This window comes from Mytilus trossulus, chromosome 8 (assembly GCF_036588685.1).
Source record: "Mytilus trossulus isolate FHL-02 chromosome 8, PNRI_Mtr1.1.1.hap1, whole genome shotgun sequence".
NCBI classification, from domain to species: Eukaryota; Metazoa; Mollusca; class Bivalvia; order Mytilida; family Mytilidae; genus Mytilus; species Mytilus trossulus.
The window spans coordinates 42959767-42970420 of record NC_086380.1 but is presented as its reverse complement, the minus strand read 5'-3'; positions in this window follow the sequence as shown (position 1 = coordinate 42970420).

The window sequence follows — 10654 nt, the reverse complement described above, 5'->3', positions numbered from 1 at the left end:
TTTTTGATACGTTTTGTTATTTGATTTTGCCATGTGATTATGGACTTTCCGAATTGATTTTCCTCTAAGTTCAGTATTTTTGTGATTTTACTTTTTGTTAATATTGATTTTTTAATGAAAAAAAGACGATAGCATTTATTTTATTAACAATATCAATTCATGATTTATAAGATTTTTGTTTATTACATTAAACCCCACTAGTAACCTTTTATTAAGTTATCTTCGTTCAAACTTTTACAAGTGAGTATATTTCAATGTCAAGGTTGTTTTGCATATTCCTATTAAATCCACGGGTTATGTTATACTGTTATACCACTGTCCCAGGTGAGGGGGAAGGATTGGCATCCCGCTAACATGTTTAACCCCGCCACATTGTGTATGTATGTGCCTGTCACAAGTCAGGAGCCTGTAAATTCAGTGGTTGTCGTTTGTTTATGTGTTACATATTTGTTTTTCGTTTATGTTTTTACATAAATAAGGCCGTTAGTTTTCGCGTTTGAATTGTTTTACATTGTCTTATCGGGGCCTTTTATAGCTGACTATGCGGTATGGGATTTGCTCTACGATGACCTATAGTTAATGTGTGTGTCATTTTGGTCTTTTGTAGATCGTTGTCTCATTGGCAATCATACCACATCTTCTTTTGTATAGTTAATATTTATCATCAGGTCAAGGTTGACCACATCGTGTATTCATATTGCAAACAAAACATACGTCATGCGCCTTGTATGGAGTTGTCAATACGGAAGGGTATGAGACGGACGACATTTCTAGCCAGGTGTTGGATATGGTAGAAAGCACCAAAGATAAACGCAATATTATAACCCAAAGTGCTTACCTGTATCAGTTTAATAAAGGTAATCAAAACTATATTTTATCTTACAGTTTTATAGAAAAAAGCCCCATTTTTCTCGACAACAAATAAACAATCATATTTGGACCTACAAAGGAATAAGTGTGTCTGCAATGGAATCCCCATTGGCGGACCCAGGGGTAGGGGGGTTCCGGGGGTTAAAATCCCATTTTGGCCGATCAATGCATTTGAATTGGGAGATATAGTTGGAACCCCCCCCCCCTTTGTCCTGGATTGGGAACCCCCCTTTTAAAATGGCTGGATCCATCTCTGATCCCGACTTACAGATCCACTCAGTATACAGAGATACAGATTTAATTTTTCGTAACTCTCTCTTTTGGGGACAGGGGCTGATCTAGCTGGGGTCCCAACTCTACATAAAGGGGGTTGGGTTCCTATCAGTCAAATACATTGATGTTTAAATCAAATCCAACCCGCGGAACCGCTACCCCGGATCGGTCACTGAATAACGAGAAGTATTGGTCCGAGAGTTAGGATCCCCTCTAGATCTTTATAAAAAAAAACGATATCAATACCTCAGAATAGAGACATATGACTGGGATAAAAATATTACTTTCAGCAAAGGAGTAATAAAAAGATTAATTTTGTATTCAAAATAGATGCTTATTTTTTTCGCTATTGGAATATTTTTTTCTTTTTTTAATATCTTGAAACAATTTGTAGCGAACACTATTAGTAATTTCTTATGTGCATGCTATGAAAAGCATAATCAATTTCTATTGTAACAGTTGCGAGTAATAATGAACTTTGTTTGCGGGATGTAGAAGCAGGGATTTCCAGAAACCTCGCTCGTCACAGCCTTCGGTCAAAATCCATTGTTATTCGTAACAATAGACCTATTCAATTCACACGTGTTTCCAAAATAAAAACTATGAAGTATAACAATAGAACTGGGGTGCAATTTAATTGAAATGTTTAAGTGTACTATGTGTCTTCACTTATAACTGATAACTGAAAAAATATGGTACATTAATTAACACTTAGCTATTACATGTTCTTATAAGAAAAAGATATCTCATTGACATTGGTGCGTGATTATTTTTTTCATAATTATTTTTGTCAAGTAGCTATATAGTTTACAAATTTTTAGCTGAATGATCGTATTCAATCATTTATTTTTTTCCTACTTTATTATTTCCGGTTACCAAATCTTTTTTTTCAGTATGTATACATGAGTAAGATAATTTTGGGTTTACTATGTTTACGTAAATATGAATTTAGAAATGAGGAAGTCCGTAAAACATTACAAATCATCCGTTAGGTTTAATCATACAACGGACCAAATAGACAACAACTCTCATATTCCAGACTTTGTACAGGCATTGTTTAGAGAATATGCTGGTGTTATAGATGGTTCGACATTGACTTAATATGAATCCAGCAGCCAAACCTAGTGGTGGTGGAATATTCATCTAAAAATATTTGTATTGAATAAAAGTGTCGGAACTATGAGTTTTGGACCAAATGCGTAGGATCATGGTAATATGTGTATACACTCATATAGTCCGTGCATTTGCGTATGGCCCGGGACTCATATTGAACTTCTTTATATTAAAAGAGGGACGAAAGATACCAAAGGGACAGTCAAACTCGTAAATCTAAAACAAACTGACAACGCCATGGCTAAAAATGAAAAAGACAAACAGAAAAACAATAGTACACATGACACAACATAGAAAACTAAAGAATAAACAACACGAACCCCACCAAAAACTAGGGGTGGTCTCAGGTGCTCCGGAAGGGTAAGCAGATCCTGCTCCACATGCGGCACCCGTCGTCTTGCTTATGTGATTACAAATCCGGTAAATAGTCTAATTCGGTAGGTCAAATTCATGAAAGGGAAGGGGATTGTAGTTTTTGAGTTTTTGAAAAAAATATATTTAAAATTGAATTACATTTCAGTTATTGTTACATGATAAACGGGAAAAAGTGAAGTCTGCTTACAAGGAAAAATTAAGGTACAAGGTCTATGCGAAACATTATTTGTTAATAAACAAACGAACTGTCAAGAAATCAATAGTCTACAGAAATTTTGGACATTGATCCCACTGATTTTTTTTTTAATCAATATTTTTTAATCAGTGTCAAAATTATTTTTACTAAATGACATGGTCTTTTTCCTATCGTATATATTCGATAGCACATGACACTAAAATTAATGATTTGGAGCAATAACGAATGAATTTAATCAAAATAAGTAGAAATTCGGAGAAATCGTATCTTAAACATGTTACAGGAGTAATTAAACAGGAAATAGGTTCTTTCCCCAAAACGACTGTGGTTTGACTTACGACGTAAAAATCAACAGAATTAATTCTAATTCAAATTGCATCTTGTGAAGGCAAGATAACAGATACACACAAATGCCGAAAATATGTAAAATATATTATCAATATTACAGTAATGCATTTAAACATTAACATTTATGTAAAATTAAATATTCTAAAACTTACTGAGAATTAATCGATTTTATGACGTTATTGACAGCAATGAGAACTTTAAAATGTTTTAAACATTCGCTGCTCTTCAATTCCTCTGGAATTTCTGATTCGTCTGGCCTTTTGAGAAGTTCACCATGTTCTTTTCTCAGGGACCATATTTCAACCAACAGTCTTTCGTAGTTTACAACTTTTCTCCTACAAATGTAATGGAATCATTAAATCAAATTGTGTAGAGATTGATCGTTATTTCGTAGCATGTGAGGTAAAAAACAAAAGCACACCTTTTTTTTCATTTTCAAACGACACCTTTGTTACTGACAAATTGAGAACCCTCAAATTATTTGTTTCTACCTTAATTAGGCAACCAGTCTGTTCTTTTAAATGTGAAGCACTTTGTAATGGCGGAACCTTTTATTATAGCTTGCATGATACGTTTATCTCATTGTTTAATATATTTTTGAATTAGTAAATAGCCTGGCTTCTTCAACGTATGTTTTATGTCTGTATTCTCTTTTGTATGTAACATACTGAATCAAAAAGTGTATCGTTATTTTGAAATCTATCTACAGAAGATTGAGGACGTTTAAGGAAAATAATTTAAAGAATTGATCAATATGCAATAATTGTATCGAATCTTCGTATTTGACGGGAAATATGTCATAATACGCCTTATTATCGAGTTGGCTCGGGTGTCTTCCTTGATCTTGAATTTTGAAGTCGCAGATAAAAGTTGGTTTAGATCTTTAATAAAATGTTCATATTGTGATAGTAGTAATTAGAAAATTATGTGTTTTATGATATTTATTATTTTCATTAAATAATTTGATGGATTTTAATAAAGACATTCATTGATAAATGAAGCATATCAATCTATTCTGATTTAACTATAAGACAGAAGCATTTCATCAGTGCCAGATATAAAATAAAAATCCAAACTAGATGCACTGTATGCAAAATAACTGTCAAATCAGTCACAATCAGTCACAATGTTCTATATTAATCAAAACCAAAATTCTATCTTTTTTTTGTTTCCCGATTATAATTGATCAGAGTTGAAAAAACAATCTTAATAATGTCGAAGTGTTGCATTACAAACAGATATTAGCAGTTTTTTTAGGACTTATATATTTTGAAATAAAATATTTGCACATTCAAAGGCAGATGACTTCGATGTTGTAGATGTACAATATCGTGATCTTCAGATTTTACCAAGCGAATTAAATGTATGAGTATTGCTATACTGCTTTATTTTAAATTTGTATATAAACTGTTCTTATCTTATAAGATGTCAAACTTCTAATGTCTACACGTTTTATTTGGGATTAAAAAGGCTGAACGCATAATGAAAACTCTTAACCAGTAATGTGCATATTCATATATTCATATGTTCACATGAGTTCATATACTACTCATATAAAATCGTACTTTTCGGTTTTATCTGTCTGGTCCTCTTTCGGTACCGACATCGCCAATTGTTCTGTATCAATTGCAGTGCTAACAAAAACAAAAAGAAAAAAACACATTTGTCCATATCATTTTAAGGCTGCAATTCTGTAAATATAGACAATGCAATTTTCCATTGTAACCCCTTTGCGCTTAAACTATGACATGTTTTCTATAAAGTTTCCAGAAAAATTACATCCCAGAACGAAAAGTTGATATGCACTACTATTTTCTTCAAACTTTAAGGTCAAATTATAGGGCTGTGCGGAATATTGTCAACATTGATATGCCCTGAACTTTTGAGAGTTTAAACTTATACTAAAATACTATACTATAGTACTATCCTTACATCCACTATTGAAATTAAGGCCCTACCCGGTTTTTCTATACTGGTTACATTCCCAAGTTATTTCGCTATGAGATGAAATAAAGATCATATCTAGGAACCAGTATGTTAACAAATATGTGTAAATATTGTATATCTCCCAAAAAGAGGCGTTGTTTGAGAAACAGCTGTTTTTACAAAGTTCAACCTATAAGTATTATTTTTTTTTATCCCATTATAATGTTATTTGTAGTGTAATATTATAACGGGCTAAATAACTCATTAGATATACCAGGCTTAACATTCGTACGCCAAGACGTGTGAAAATACGTATTTGAACGAAATACAAATATGATATACAGCAACAAAAGACAGCCACTTTAAGGGCATACGATACAGTTTTGAACCTGTATTTACAAGTTCGTGAAAATTAAAGTTTTGTTAACAGCTAATTCATAATTATGAACATATCAATGATAACCCAAGTCAACACAGAAGTGCTGACTACAGGGTTGTAATATCCTCGTGGAAATAAATCTCCACCAGCAGTGGCATCGACCCAGTGATTGCAAATAAACTCATCATAAATACATGGATCAAAATATAGTCTTAACAAGACAAATCAGTGACGCTCGAATCAAAAAATGTTTAAAGGCCAAATAGAGTACACAGTTGAAGAACATTGAGGACCAAAAATTCCTACAGGTTTTGCCAAATACAGCTAAGGTAATCTAAGTTAACAACTGCTCACATTCAAACTCTGTCTGCAAAATATAGTTATTAGTTTGGTGTATGAGTTATCACCAGCCCAGTAGTCAACACTTCAGTGTTGACATGAATATCAATAACGTGGTTAATTTTATAAATTTCTTGTTTAGAAAACTTTGAATTTTTCGAAAAATTAAGGATTTTCTTATCCCAGGCATAGATTACATTAGCCGTGTTTGATACAACTTTTTGGAAATTTGCATCCCCAATGCTCTTCAACTTTGCACTTGTTTGGCTTTATAAATATTTTGATATGAGCGTCACTGATGAGTATTATGTAGACAAAACGTGCGTCTGGCATACTAAATTATAATCCTGGTATTTTTGATAACTATTTCATTAAATTTGCAAGAGACAAAACCAAGTAAGAGTACAACGAAAATGGACAGATGGAAAAACGGAATGTCAAGGGTGAAACGAAGTGCCCCTTTTGATAACGGTGGCGGCATTAAAATATGTTAATCCTTTTTATCGTCTGTGTGAGAATATTTTTGTGGATCAAATCAATCAACTTTAACATTGTGTCCCTTAAATTGTTTACATACGTTTTTCTTTAAAAAGCTGAACATGTCTTTTACATGATTTAACCATCTCTTACGTCGGGTTAAAATTGAAGGTCATATTAATACGGATAAAGTGAGGTAAAATTAGTCATGTTGTTGCCTTAAATTTGTTTTCAAATATTACATCCAAGCATAATCTAAAATTTAATTTTCTATTTTTAAAATCATTTCCAAAATATAACTTACGCCCCAGCTGTCGATTTCAAATAGTTATCGATCGACATCAGATGTTTATAATGTTGCTTGTACTCGCTATCGCGCAGATCTATTGGTAACTCTGTATCGTTTACTTTTTTCAGGACACCACGATTAGATTTTTTGATTTTCTCAATGAAATCGAATACTTTAATACGATATTCTTCCATTCCAATACTCCTGTGTAAAAAAAGATATTGAATTACTTATTATTCACAGAACGAAACATCATGAACATAAACAAATGGTTTATATGTATGCTCTGTTACATGTGTCATTTATGAGTCATTTGAAGACGAAAAGCTCGTCTGGTGTACAAAATAATTCGCATGCATATCTCTGGGGCTTTTTTAAACTGTAAGATTAAAATTAATGAAGTATCAATTTGATTATAACGCGCTATACAAATTTCCCTTTTCGTTCAGACTTTCAGAGGTCTTACCTATCAACGAAAATACCTGTTTATTGTTCACATGTGACTACTATACTTCACATAATATCTACTGGAAATGCAACAAACAGAAGTAAACGTTGATATATATGGCGGATGTATAATTGCCATCACGTTTCCTAAGAATTTACCTCGTAATTCCGGTGTTGTGCGACAATCATGTAATAAACAAAAGAAATGGTCAAAACAATATAAAGGATGGAACTCTATGAGTTAGTTTAGTCCGAATTGCATGTGATCACTTTATCCGAACTATATGGCCATTTTTTTCTAGACATTATGTTAACCTCTGATTAAAGTACGCAAAACTGGAAACTAATGAGTATGCATCTCCTACTCATCACATGCATTTATGTTTCATTAATGGCACCCGTAAAATTGTTCTTAATAAGACGACATTAACTGGCAATTCCAATTTGTAAACATACTTTGTTTCACTACCGTCTGTTTCAGAGGAACTCTGTGATGTTTTACTGACACTCCTAAAACAAGTTAAATATTGATAGCAATCGGCGTATTTATTCAATATCATGGGTTGTATCATGACATCTTTCTCAGACTTGGCGTATACATCCTTCTGTTGATATATTGCATATTCATATAATAGCAATTATACAATTTTACTCGCATTGCTCCTGGAAATGGCTAATTGCAATGTAGGAAATATGAACTAGTTTTCATTTCAATGTTATATTTAACTGTGCCATTAAAGTGCGAGGTTTGGCATGCTATAAAACCAGGTTCAACCCACCACTTTTATTCCCCTTTAAAAGTGTCCTGTACCAAGTCAGGAAGATGGCCATTGTTATAATATTGTTCGTTTCTGTGTGTGTGTTGCATTTTAACGTTGAGTCGTTTGTGTTTTCTCTTATTTTTGAGATAAGACGTGGCACGGTACTTGTCTATCCCTAATTTATATATTTAGTTTTGATGTTATATTTGTTTTGTCTGTTGCTTGGTCCGTTTCGGTGTTGTGTCGTTGTTCTCCTCTTATATTTAATGAGTTTCCCTCGGTTTTAGTTTGTTACCCCGATTTTGTTATTTGTCCATGGATTTATGAGTTTTGAACAGCGGTATACTACTGTTGCCTTTATTTATTTTTATAAATTGTTATTTGGATGGAGAATTTTCTCATTGGCACTCATACCGCATCTTCCTATATCTAGCAATAACATGAATGTGTCCATAGTACCAGGATGCCTCACTTGCACCATCATTTTCTATGTTCAGTGGACTGTGAAATTGGATCAGCATTCTACTTTAATATAAAAATAAGAAAGATCATAGCATTGGAAACATGTGTACTAGGTTTCAAGTTGATCCAACGTCATCACAAACTTCCTTGACCAGAAAATTTAGTCTGTAGCGGGACGGACAGACGAACGAATGGATCACGGAACGAACAAACGAACGGACAGACACAAAGACCAAACAAATAATGCCTCTAGGTTGTTCATAAAAATGTATGCTACATGAATTCATCCCGGAATAAAATATGATAAAATATATTGAGCATATGATAATATAATACTACTATGGAGGCGAACCGTGTTTCACATTTTATTCAGTTAAGTTGTGTAGAATTTGGTCATCAGCTATATATATTATTGAATAAAGAACGTCCTTTATTCTTCAGAAATTTCTTAGCCCAAAATACTATAATATTTTACAATTCAAAAATAACTTAACAGTTAAAATATTGTATTGGACATTGTAATACATAAAAGTTTTACTTACTCAACACTGCCAGTTAGTTTGCTTCTTGTTTCGTCTTCCTTTCGTTTTACAGTATCTTCCTTGACGTCTGATCTTAAACCAAAATACATTCAGATAGCATGCATGGGTTACATAGGGACAGACATCATAGAACATGTACATTTTCGAACGGAAACAAGTCAAATGTAGAAAGAAGTGAGTTTTCTAATCTTATATGCATTAATCACAATACCATTTTTAACATCCTAGTGGTAACGATAATTTTGCACAAAACGTGTTTTTTTAAACTTAAGTTTGCAGTAAGATTACAATTAAGTTTTTCTTTAGTTTTATATATGACGATAAATGTTTTATTGTAACTTTCTACAACTTAAATCTAATTTAAAGATTGATGAAAAATAATGATGTATATATATATATGTTAATGTAAATTTTAAAAACTTACGATTGGTTTGACGATTTCATGTGTTTATCGATGGACATAAGAACTTTATATTGTTCTTTGTATTCAGAGGTTCTCATTTCTGCAGGCAATTCAGAATCTTCTATCTTTGGCAGGATCTTACGGTTAGTCTTCTGAATATCCCAGATAAGTTCCAGTATTTTACCACAGCATTCTCCTTTTTTAATACTTCTGAACAAAGAAAAAAATATTTGCATTACTCATTTTTTATCACTATAGTAATGAATTTTAAAAATAAATACTCTGCAATGGGTAAAACATTTCAGAAGATAGAAATGTTGAGTAATCTTTTGTTGTTTTTATTTTTTCCTCCTTTTAATTAGGGGGTCAAATTGCTGGGATACATATGGGGCAATACAACTACTGAAATACTGACTACTGATCTGATGATACCCTAAGGGCCTGATATTGCAACAACAGATCGAGATATCGACCAAGTGATGTAGAAAGTGGGCAAAAAGGCGTTAATATATAAATGTCATGCCTCCTACGCGCTTTCTTGTGTTTTTCCTCATCTGAAATGCTCCAAGCCAAAGATTTATAAGAACCGAAACAATTGAAGAGCTAGAATTGACAAACAATGACTTAGAAAAAGAAATACACATCTAAGACCGATTCTCCCTGAGTAAGCTGAAACCTTCCTTTTTTTTTTTATAATTTCAAGATTTATGAACAGACAAAATATAATTAATGTGCAGGCCAGCTTCAAGACCGGTAATCGATGTACCGGTAAAAGAAATCTACCTGACAGCTTAGAAAGTAAAACACACTATGACAGGTTAAATTGATTTTTTTTTTAATTATTCATTGATTTTTTTAAGATATAAAATTGAGAATGGAAATAAGGAATGTGTCAAAAAGACAACAACCCGACAATAGAAAAAAACAACAGCAGAAGGTCACCAACAGGTCTTCATTGTAACGAGAAATTCCCGCAACCGGAGGCGTCCTTCAGCTGGCCCCTAAACAAATATATACTAGTTCAGTGATAATGAACGCCATACTAATATCCAAATTGTACACAAGAAACTTATATCAAAATAATACAAGACTAACAAAGACCAGAGGCTCCTGACTTGGGACAGGCGCAAAAATGCAGCGGGGTTTAACGTGTTTGTGAGATCTCAACCCTCTCCTATACCTCTCGCCAATGTAGAAAAGTACCCGCATAACAATACGCATATTAAAATTCAGTTCAAGAGAAGTCCGAGTCTGATGTAAGAAGATGTAACCAAAGAAAATAAACAAATGACAATAATACATAAATAACAACAAACACAATTGAGAAAGGAAATTGTGAATATGTCAAAACGACAACCACCCGACCATATTAAAAGCAGACAACAGCCCGATGGCAACCAATGGGTCTTCCATGTAGCGAGAATTCCCGCACCCGTAGGTGTCCTTCAGCTGGC